We start from the raw sequence: 10,368 nt of genomic DNA, 5'->3' as shown, positions 1-10,368 counted from the left end.
ATTCAGTAATGATAATGACCACTACTTTTGATTAAATGAATGCAGCATATCATAAAGCTGATGCTATGTCTCAGAAATCAATTAACAAGCTCTCCTTTCATCTCATAAAAAAATATTTCAGTCATCATTAAAATTAGTTTACTTGTAATTTTTTTTTTTTTATTTTAATATATTCATATTTATTAATTAATATTTATTAATTCATGTATTTTACTGCCCCCCCCCCCCATTTTTTTTTTTTTACTGTTATCATCATCACCATCAAGTGTCCTAATTCCAATTGCTAGCAACTGAGAGGCACCAGGAGGCTGGGATGAGTACAGGTGATAGCTCGGCTTCATGCAGACTCAAGCCTAAACCTACAGATTTCATGGTCAAATAGTAAATTAGTAATTCAATTTCCACTGCCTTATTTATTGATTTGTGATTTTTTTTTGTAAGTTTTCTTAAATTGTAATAAAAAAAATATTGAGCTGAAGCTTGGTACACTTATTCCTTACCACAACCACTATCATTAATACCACTAATACCTTTAGGAGAGAACCATGAAAAAGAGCTCTCTCAGCCAATCAGTGGCCACCCTTTCTTTTCAATGTTTTTTTTTTGTTTTAAATCTCCTGCCCACTGCCCGACACTTGCAGCTCAGCGGTCAGAACTGCAGATAGGTGTGTGCCAGCACTAGCACACACCTATGGATGGTTTCAGATATCACATCACCCTTAATGTGCCGCTGGTGAGTACAATTCCGATGTATCTTATGTTCAGACCTCCGACTGTGGTCTGATGTGTATGGGACCACGCAATGGATTTGATTAGATGTCATACATATGTGACTTGAGCTGATTTTGCCAATTTCACCCACTTTCTCTGACCTATCCGCCGGAATCGGGTGAAATTGGGCCCAAATCACAGACTGTAGGGGCTCTATACACTTGTGTTACAGGATCCTAAAAGTGGAGAATAGCATATGAAATAGCACTCAGTAGTTTATCAAGCGCTGGTGGCGTGGTATCCCAATTATTTTTGTGTGCATTATTTGTGGTGGAGGTGTGAAGAACCTCTGTGTAGATTATAGCACTACTGGCTGATCTGTACACTGTATTTATTTCCTTCCTTTAGTGTAATCACTAGTACATGCACTGTTAGGGGTAAATTTTCTAAGATGGGAGTTCTACTGAAGATGGACTGTTCCTATTGGAAACCAGATTATATCTATTATCTTCTAGAAGGTGCTACAGTAAATTAGTAGAATCTGATGGGTTGCTATGGGCAACATCCCATTTTAATAAATTTACCCCTTAGAGGGCTTACAGTCGAATTATCGACCACACTTAGGTAAACAGTCATTAGGTCGACACCGTTGGGTCGACAGGCAGGAAGATAGACAGGGTTCTAGGTCGACATGGTTGATGGACGACAGGTGTCTAGGTCGACATGGGACAAGGGCGACATGGTTTTAGGTCGACATAGCGTTAGGTCGACATATGTTTTTTCACTGTTTTTAGAGCCGACATGTGCCGACAGGTGGTATTTCATGCCTTACCATCCACTAGGGCATGGTGGGCGAATAAAATAGTGTGCCCGAAGCATTGCGAGTGAAGCGAGCGATGCAAGGGGCTGCAGTTGACTTCAAACAGTGCCCATGTCGACCTCACGACCTGTCGACGTAACCCATGTCGACCTAATGCTAAGTCTACATAAAACCATGTCGACCTTGTCCCCTGTCGACCTTCAACCATGTCGACCTAGAACTCTGCCGACCTGCCTGCCTGTCGACCCAACGGTGTCAACCTAATGACTGTCAACCTTACTGTGGTCGATAAAACAATCCACACCCCCTTAGAGTCAGGGCCAGATTCACAATGAGCTATAGCTCCAAGCCTCCACATAAATATAGGCCCATTATTATGACAGCAGGTTGATCACCAGACAGATACCAGCTGGCTACACAACTACTGTACTTGGCGGTTTTCGACCCAATATGCGCACCTGGATGCATTTTTGTAAATGAGATTCAGTTATTGTACAGTACATTAATGATCTATTTGCACCATTTTGTTTGTGAACACTATTTACAGTAATCATTTCTATAAACTTTTCAATTTATAATGTTTTTATTTTCCATTTAAGAAAATCTTATTAAAAAAACAAAATGTAAAACAAATGTGTTTATTAAACTGTAGAAAGACCAAATTTGTTATGCTACTCACACAACTGACTGAACAAAGTATGACTAATTTCCAGTATGTCTGTAATGTGAAGTTCATGATTAATAATTTAATCATTTCAAACACTTATACAGCTAGGAAAAGTTTCCCCTCCATATTAGCAATGCAGTAACTGTAACCTTTATCTAATTACATTTTCATATCACACTGCTTGCACTGTGATTAGAAATAGGTAGTTTTGTTAAACGTTTTCATTGACGATAGGGAAATGTCCTTTTATTTAGATATGCTATAATATTATTAGGGAAAAAAAACAATTATTCTTTATTTGTGCTTAAGTCATGTTCATTAATTTTGCAGAAAGCATTTTGCAGATAAACAATATAAGTTAATTACAGGTATGAGGACTCTTCTAGTTTTACAGAAAATAACTGTAAACATGTTTGTATTTAACACTGTATGATGGGCACTTATAGCTGGTAGAAGACTCAATAGAGAGTAAGTAGGCTGTATAACACATTTCTGCTGTCCCTAAATTAATTATGATGTACTTATAATGGTCATAGATATATTCCACCCCATCTACTGTACTGATCAGTATTGCAGATGACTTCAACAAAGTCTACCAGGGAAATGGTTATATACTCTACTATTCCCATACCTCCAGGGAAATAGTTATATACTCTACTATTCCCATACCTCCCAACTGTCCCATTTTTCGCAGGACAGTATCGGTTTTGTGGGACAGCCCTGCCCCCCACCCGTGTTTGAGTCATGTTTCCATTCAGAATGGCGCCCATTATTTCCATTGCTGGAAGTGCGCGATCGCGACCGGAAGTGACGCGGCCGCGACTTCCGGTTTTCGTAGCTGTACTGAAGATAGCAATTAGGATAATAGTAATATTCTGAGTGGCTTCCCTTATTGATATTATAGTGTCCTTTCGCTGCCCAAAACTGCAGGCAGTGGTTGTAGCTGAGTTGATAGCCGGCGGAGGTGTCGCGATTCCCGGGTATCAACATCCGGTGACTACGAAATACGTATTGACATCCAGAACCGGAAACCGGAAGTAGTCACCAGATGTTGATACCCGGGAATCGCGGCACCTCCGCCGGCTTTCAACTCAGCTACAACCACTGCCTGCAGTTTTGGGCAGCGAAAGGACACTATAATATCAATAAGGGAAGCCACTCAGAATATTACTATTATCATAATTGCTATCTTCAGTACAGCTACGAAAACCGGAAGTCGCGGCCGCGTCACTTCCGGTCGCGATCGCGCACTTCCGGCAATGGATATAATGGGCGCCATTTTTTAAGTATAAAGAGCACTACCACACTTACATCAGTCACCTTGCCCTTGAAGAAGAGCACCTGTTGCTCGAAACACGTTTGGCGGCAGTGACTGATTGGACTACCACAAGACTGAACCTGACCAGTGCTAAGGTATTTGGGGCCACAGCAGGGTGCACTTCCGGATTGCATCCCTGCCCTTTTTCCATCCCTTGCTGGCTCCAAATACCCTTAGGGGTAAGGATTCATCTTCAATTACATCCTTTTATATGTGAACCTATGTTATTTGTCAAAATAAAATTTTATATGTTTTTTACCAAATCTCTGGCGCCTGAAAATTGTCACATCCAACCATTTCTGCCATATTCCAAGGTCTGAGGGAGACCTTAAGTGACAACCCAAAGGCAGCCTGAGAAAGAGCGCAGGACAAGGGGTACTCAAAATCTACTTACCAATTCCTTATGTTTGACTATGTATGTTCAGTTTTTAATGATTGTCTGCCTCCTGCCTCATGCTACTATTATTTTATAGATTGACATAATTGGATGATCTATGATGATTGATTGTTTGGTCATGTGTCCTATTTCTTAAGGTATATATACCCACACATGCCTGCAAGCACTATACCTTTGATAAAGCTGCCAGGAGCGGCGGAACGCGTCAGAGGGTACCTGCCCTATACCCACCTACCCATTTGGGATTGCAGTCCAGACCAGCCCTACAGGATTGAACTCATTTGCCACCCTTTTTCCATCTGGGAGGCCATCTTACCTTCTGGTGCACCAGCTAAACCTTCTCCTGCTACAAAAAGACCCACCATTCTTCAAAAATTTGCCAGTGAAACCGGTTATTTGTGCCAACCTTGGGCCGGTCACTTGGACTTCTGGACGGTGTCTATAGAAGCAACCAAGCTTAACCAGGAGTGGTAACTATAAACATCCTATTTACAAAGTTGGGGTACGCTTTCCTTCAAACAAATAGAGATACCTTTACGCGTGTATCCCCTCTTTTCATCCATGTAAGTGAGGTATGCTGTTTAAGCTCACTGTACTTATACAGCCCTCACATCACTACTTTATGCACACATGATGAGACCATAGATCTCAGACACTTTCTTCTTTTTCCCGAGTAATTACGAGAACGCCGGGATTAATTCATTCACACATAAAGAAAATACCCACTTGGAGAAGTTGCATCCCCTTTTGGTCAACACAGTAAAGAAACCTTTACGAGAGGAATACCATCTTGAACCCACGTGAGTTTCGGTACGCCCAAGGGGAATTAAAACGATCTCCACATATAAAAAACACCACGCCTTTGAGCGTTTATAATAAATAGACACAGACACTGTATTCTAATTTTGCTTTTTTATTTTTTCACGCTAAACATCACTATCTGGAAAACTCTACCTACCTGAGAATCACCACCATCTCACCAGGAAAAGAGTCCGGATACACAGAAATTCTAAGTATCATTTATTGCGCCACTGGTTTATATATCCCATCTTTTCCAAAATCCTATCTACAAAGTTTGGGCCTAATAGGAATGGACTCTCCCCCCACCTTGTCGACTTAATTGTGGGTATAGGCATTGTTTTTCACTGTTGGTTTTATTTATTAGGTTTTAAGATAGGTATTAACATTGTGCATTATTATTATTAAATATTTGTAAAGATCATCCAATTTCATTAATTGATCAAAATCTTGGGTAATATCCCTAGGGCGCTGCTATGCCCCCCCCCCCCTTTTTTTTCCCATTTCTATTGTACAGGTCTCACCAACCTGATCCTTTAGCAGCTGCTGAGCTAGCCACTGTACCAAGCGCTCCCCCTAGTTTCCTCCCCTGTACAGGGTTGGTACTAGATTCCCTTCATTTTAATAACAAGGCCTAATAAAGCCATTCATTATTTATTGTTTAGGATGGAAAAATTATAAAAAAAATAATGTAATCATATTGTGGCAAAATTGTATCATGGATATATTTAACAAAATATTAAGGTTGGAATTTACTTAAGGGAAAATGTGCCAACATTTTCCATATGTACCAAGGTCTGGAATATATATTTGATGGCATTACCCAATAGAAGCCTATGGGGTTCTATGTGCAGTACCCACAGAGAGGGATCCCTCCCAGCACCCCCGGAAGTCCCTCTATTGTAAAAGACAGCTCTTATGATGAGTGCTATCCTTGGCACATTTCTAGGTATGGAATAGCGTTATTTATTCCACTATGTATCCAAAATGAGGATTTTTTTATATATAATTATATGAAGGGTACAACACATTTTATGCCATGGTGCATGAGCACCAACTGCTTTAGGATAACAATGCTGTAAGGAAAGGCATGGGAAAGACTTGTGCTGACAATATTTATCCATCTTAGAGGTATATTTACTAAAGCTCTAAAATGAAAAGAGGCGATGATGCCCATAGCATTCAATCAGATTCTGCCTATCATTTTCTAGGATGCAATAAAGAAATTATAGACAGAATCTGTATGGTTGTTATGGGCAACATCACCACATTTCATTTTTAGAAGCTTTAACACAGAAGCAATTCTAGGCCATCCTGGCGCCATCTCTTCCCTAGATAATAAAGGACCCGCACCTGACCATCCTCCTGATATAATAGAAAAATGTGGACGTAATAGAAATGTGATTGAGGAAGTCAGTAGGGGGCTGTACTTAGGGAAATCTGTTGATGTAATACTGCTTAATTTCACTAAAGCTTTTGGCATGGTGTCTCATAAAAGGTTATTAATGAAACTAGGTAATTTAGGGTTAAGAGATAAAATGTATAATTGGATTAAAAACTGGTTGTACAATCGGGGACAGAGAGTGGTGTTAAATTGTAAACATTCCCACTGTAGTAAGATCCAAAGTGGAGTCCCGTAAGGTTCAATATTGGATCCCACCTTGTTTAATATATTCATAAATGATATTGGAAGTGACATACAGTAGTGAGTGAAATTGCAATATTTGCAGATGACACGAAATTGAGTAAGGAAATTAACTCAGGAGAGGATGTGGAAACATTACAGAGTGACTTAAATAAACTGGAATGGTGGGTGGAAAGGTGGAAAATGCAGTTTAACGACGTAATGTAAAGTAATTCATTATGGGAACAAAAATGAACAAGCTACTTATAGGCTAAATGGAGTTATTATAGGGAATTCTGCTGTAGAGAAGGATTTGGGGGTCATCATAGATGAAAAATTGGGTAATAGTGCACACTGCTCAAGTGCAGCAGCAAAAAGCAAACCGGACACTGGCATGCTGTTAGGATTAACTCCTGTTCTATAGGGATAGAACAGGGAACTATAGCAGATAGGGTACCTGGAGCAGTTGCTGGATGATAAGGATAAATTAATTACATAAACTTAACTGAATATGGGACATAGGACCTATAAGAGAAACTGACAATAACCAGGAGCATAGAGATGAGGACGGGCCACAATCCCAACCCTGACTCTGTTAATCCCTCCAGAGGTTATAGGCATCTGCAGAGCTAAGACTTCACCTATAATAGCCACGTTTACCAGGGCCACAAGGACTTTGCAAGGAAACAAGGTGCCCACCGCCTCCGGAGTGGACAAGAGGAAAGCTAACTAAAACCTGTAACAATGGGACACAAATACACCATGTGGCACAGCTGTCCTCCACGGGAGGGAATACTCCAGCAGTCTAACAACACGTAAACGACTAGTGACCCCTGGATGGATCACTTAGGAGGGTAGTGTAGTAGGGTGCAGCGACACAGCATTATACCAAGCTACCATAAATGCAAAAATGCATGAAGGTGTTAAACAATACACAATACCATAAAAACTTGACCCATGTATGCAATAGTATAGGAAGATGATACAACTCTGAACTGGCTACCTCAGCAGTACTAATAATTGTTTGCAGGTGCAAAAGAGAGACCATATAACTCCACACAGAGTAGTCCTGCAAACTGCAATAACCAGAAAGGACTGATGCCTAGATGATGAAAGGCACTTATCTCTATACTGGTGTGGGTCAGGTCACCCAGAAGCCAGTACCAGGAGACAGGACAGGAACTGGACCCTTCTGCAGGGGGATAAGGTGGTGAACTGCAGGGACACAGATCTCAGGCTGCACAGGACGCTGACAGGGCAAACGGTCTAGGATAGACAACATTAGAACAGGAGCCCGACTGCTGACACACGCCAAGAAACAGGCTGGAGACTGAACTCAAAGAACTTTCACAGTGACAAGCACATGCTCCCTTCACTGAGGACCAAACAGAAAAAGGGAAATATCACCAGCAGGGAGCAGCTGGTCAGAAACCCTAATAAAGGGTCAGCTTATGAGGGATTCAGTGCAGGTGTGCCTGCTGCACAGAAATCCCAGTCCAGGTTGCATAGAAAAGAGCTAATTAACAAAATTAGCAGCAGCACACCTGACACATGCATTAAAACGGGAATGGCCTCAAAGGATGCCAATGTGATAGTGCCTCTTTACAAGGCATTAGTGAGACCACACTTGGAATACTGTGTTCAGTTCTGGGCACCACACCTTAAAAAGGACATAAATGAATTGGAACAGGTACAGAGAAGGGCGACTAAGTTAGTAAAAGGTCTCGAATCACTAGAATACAAAGATAGGTTAACCAGGCTGAATATGTTTTCACTGGAGTAAGGGAGGATGAGAGGTGATATGATTAGTATGTTCAAATACAGGACTGGGAATCATATGGAACTGGGAGATGATTTGTTCACTAACAGGCCTATACTTAGGACACACAGGCATGTACTGAGTCTTGAGAAAATAAATTCCGTACTGAATTAAGAAGAGGATTCTTCACCATTAGAGCAGTCAAATTCTGGAACTCATTGCCGGTGGTGTATCCCACTCCTTATAAAGTCCCCTTGTAAAGAGAGCAATGTTATTTACTTCACCTTTCAGCTGTGTTAATGTTATGGCTGGTGAGTGCATCGTCATGTGTTACATTTCTATACTCTTATGTTGGTGTTGAATGTGCAACAGGATACCAGATAGTGATATTTTCACAGTTCACTTGCAGATTTACACAGGGAGGGTTTTCACTCTGTCTGGGTGGTGGCTAACAACTCGCAGTCAATCTGTAACCTAACAGATGAGCAATCAGGTCTGAATCAGGCTCACGGTGTGATGTAATATAGAGCAGCCAGTAAGATATGAGGTTCAGATTAGACCAGTTTAGCTAATTATACCTACAGTATTATCCCGACCATTGTTGTGTGCTATAGCACATTTGTTCTATTTGCTGTATACAAAATAGAGGAAGTTGCTCAATACACGTAATATGAAAAATGAACAAGTTCCAAGTTCTCTGCAGACCTTATTACTTGAAAGCAAACAAGAATCTAAATGTAAATGTTCACTAAAAGGATAAAACCAGTATATTATTTAAAAAAAACGAAATTGTCTTTTATGCAAAGCAAGCACATGATTATAAGCTGGTGCTTATTCATGAGTAAATGCAGAATAATAGTTATTAACTTGTCTGTTATGATGTTAATGGTTTTTAGTAGAATTAGCTTTTTCCATTACTCCTTGAGTGAGTGCACTTATGTGTGGGACAGTGCCCTTGTGTTTGGGAAGAGTAAAGGGGGTTGGTGAATGGCTTAGAATTCTGCCGGCTCTATAGGCCGCAGTGTTTATTTTGTCAGGAATTTTCAGTGTAATATTTGACACAATTAAATTACACATTTTATTAAAAAATTTTAATTTCATCTTAGCCAAATTTGAGTAGGTGGATATTGACTAACATTTTCATCTAATTTTAGTCATGGATTTTGTCATAGCTTTACAGTTTATTGATACTGTAAGGGATTTTGCTCTATCATTCCCTTGAATACAGTACTTTGTATACAGATGTAGCGCCGCTCATCTTTGCGAATCTTTCACCAGCCCCCGCCAACCGCCAACCCCCAGCCCCCGTCACCACCCCAGCTCTCCGTCCCCACCGCCACCCCAAATCCCCCTAACCCTGTCCGTCTCCCTGAAGCGTAGACCGGCAGGGTCCGTGCAGGGTCCCATCACCCAGCCACCGAGAGACTGGGTTGTGCGTGCGTGTGAGACAGTAAGTAGTACAGTACTAGTCTACTGCAACATAAAATGAAGCTGTAAGGATGCATATTATAATATAGCTATTTAGCTAAAGTTAACTTATTACTTATCTACATAAACGGACAGAGTGATTCTCTTGACAAAGAGTTGTTGGGTAGCCAAAGAGCAAGTAATTAAATGAGGGCCAGAGATGATGGATAAACTTGTATAAAATATAGCATTATTAATTAAACAATAATTATACAATAACTGGTCTTACTGTGAGTTAGATCCATGCTGCATCAAAGGAAACACATGTTCCAGGGAAATCTGGCATTGCATCTGTGTGTCAGTTTCCGGAGCCAGTCACAGGCTCCGTGAGAGGGATCATAAGATCGTCATCTTGCAAATAGGCCACCATAACCATACAGTGTTTTATGCCATCTAAGGATGGTTTACATTAAACAGGGCTAAACTCTGAAAAGCTATGATTTTTAGAATTTTGTACATAGGTATCCAATCATAGTAATTTTTAACGATAAATCCAGGTATAACAATGCACTAAATAATCCTCAGCTTAGTTAACACTCGGGAGCACCACTCCCAAACACAGTCCAATGTAACAAAAATTAAGTGATAACCCATCGAGGACTTTCTGTTGAAAATATGAGAATGATCTCAGTGTCCAAGATTGGATCTGTAAGGTGACATTCCCATATAGGACCACACTGACCTGAGTGTTGGTCCCTATATACACTCAGAGGGGAGCCGGCAGCTGTTTCTCAGTTGCCTTACGGATCTCCTGCTACCATTACCCTATTTTTAAGAAATACTTTTTAAATATCTTTATTGATTTTT

This window comes from Crinia signifera, chromosome 2 (assembly GCF_055691185.1).
Source record: "Crinia signifera chromosome 2, ASM5569118v1, whole genome shotgun sequence".
Lineage (NCBI taxonomy): Eukaryota > Metazoa > Chordata > Amphibia > Anura > Myobatrachidae > Crinia > Crinia signifera.
This window is presented reverse-complemented; position numbering follows the sequence as displayed.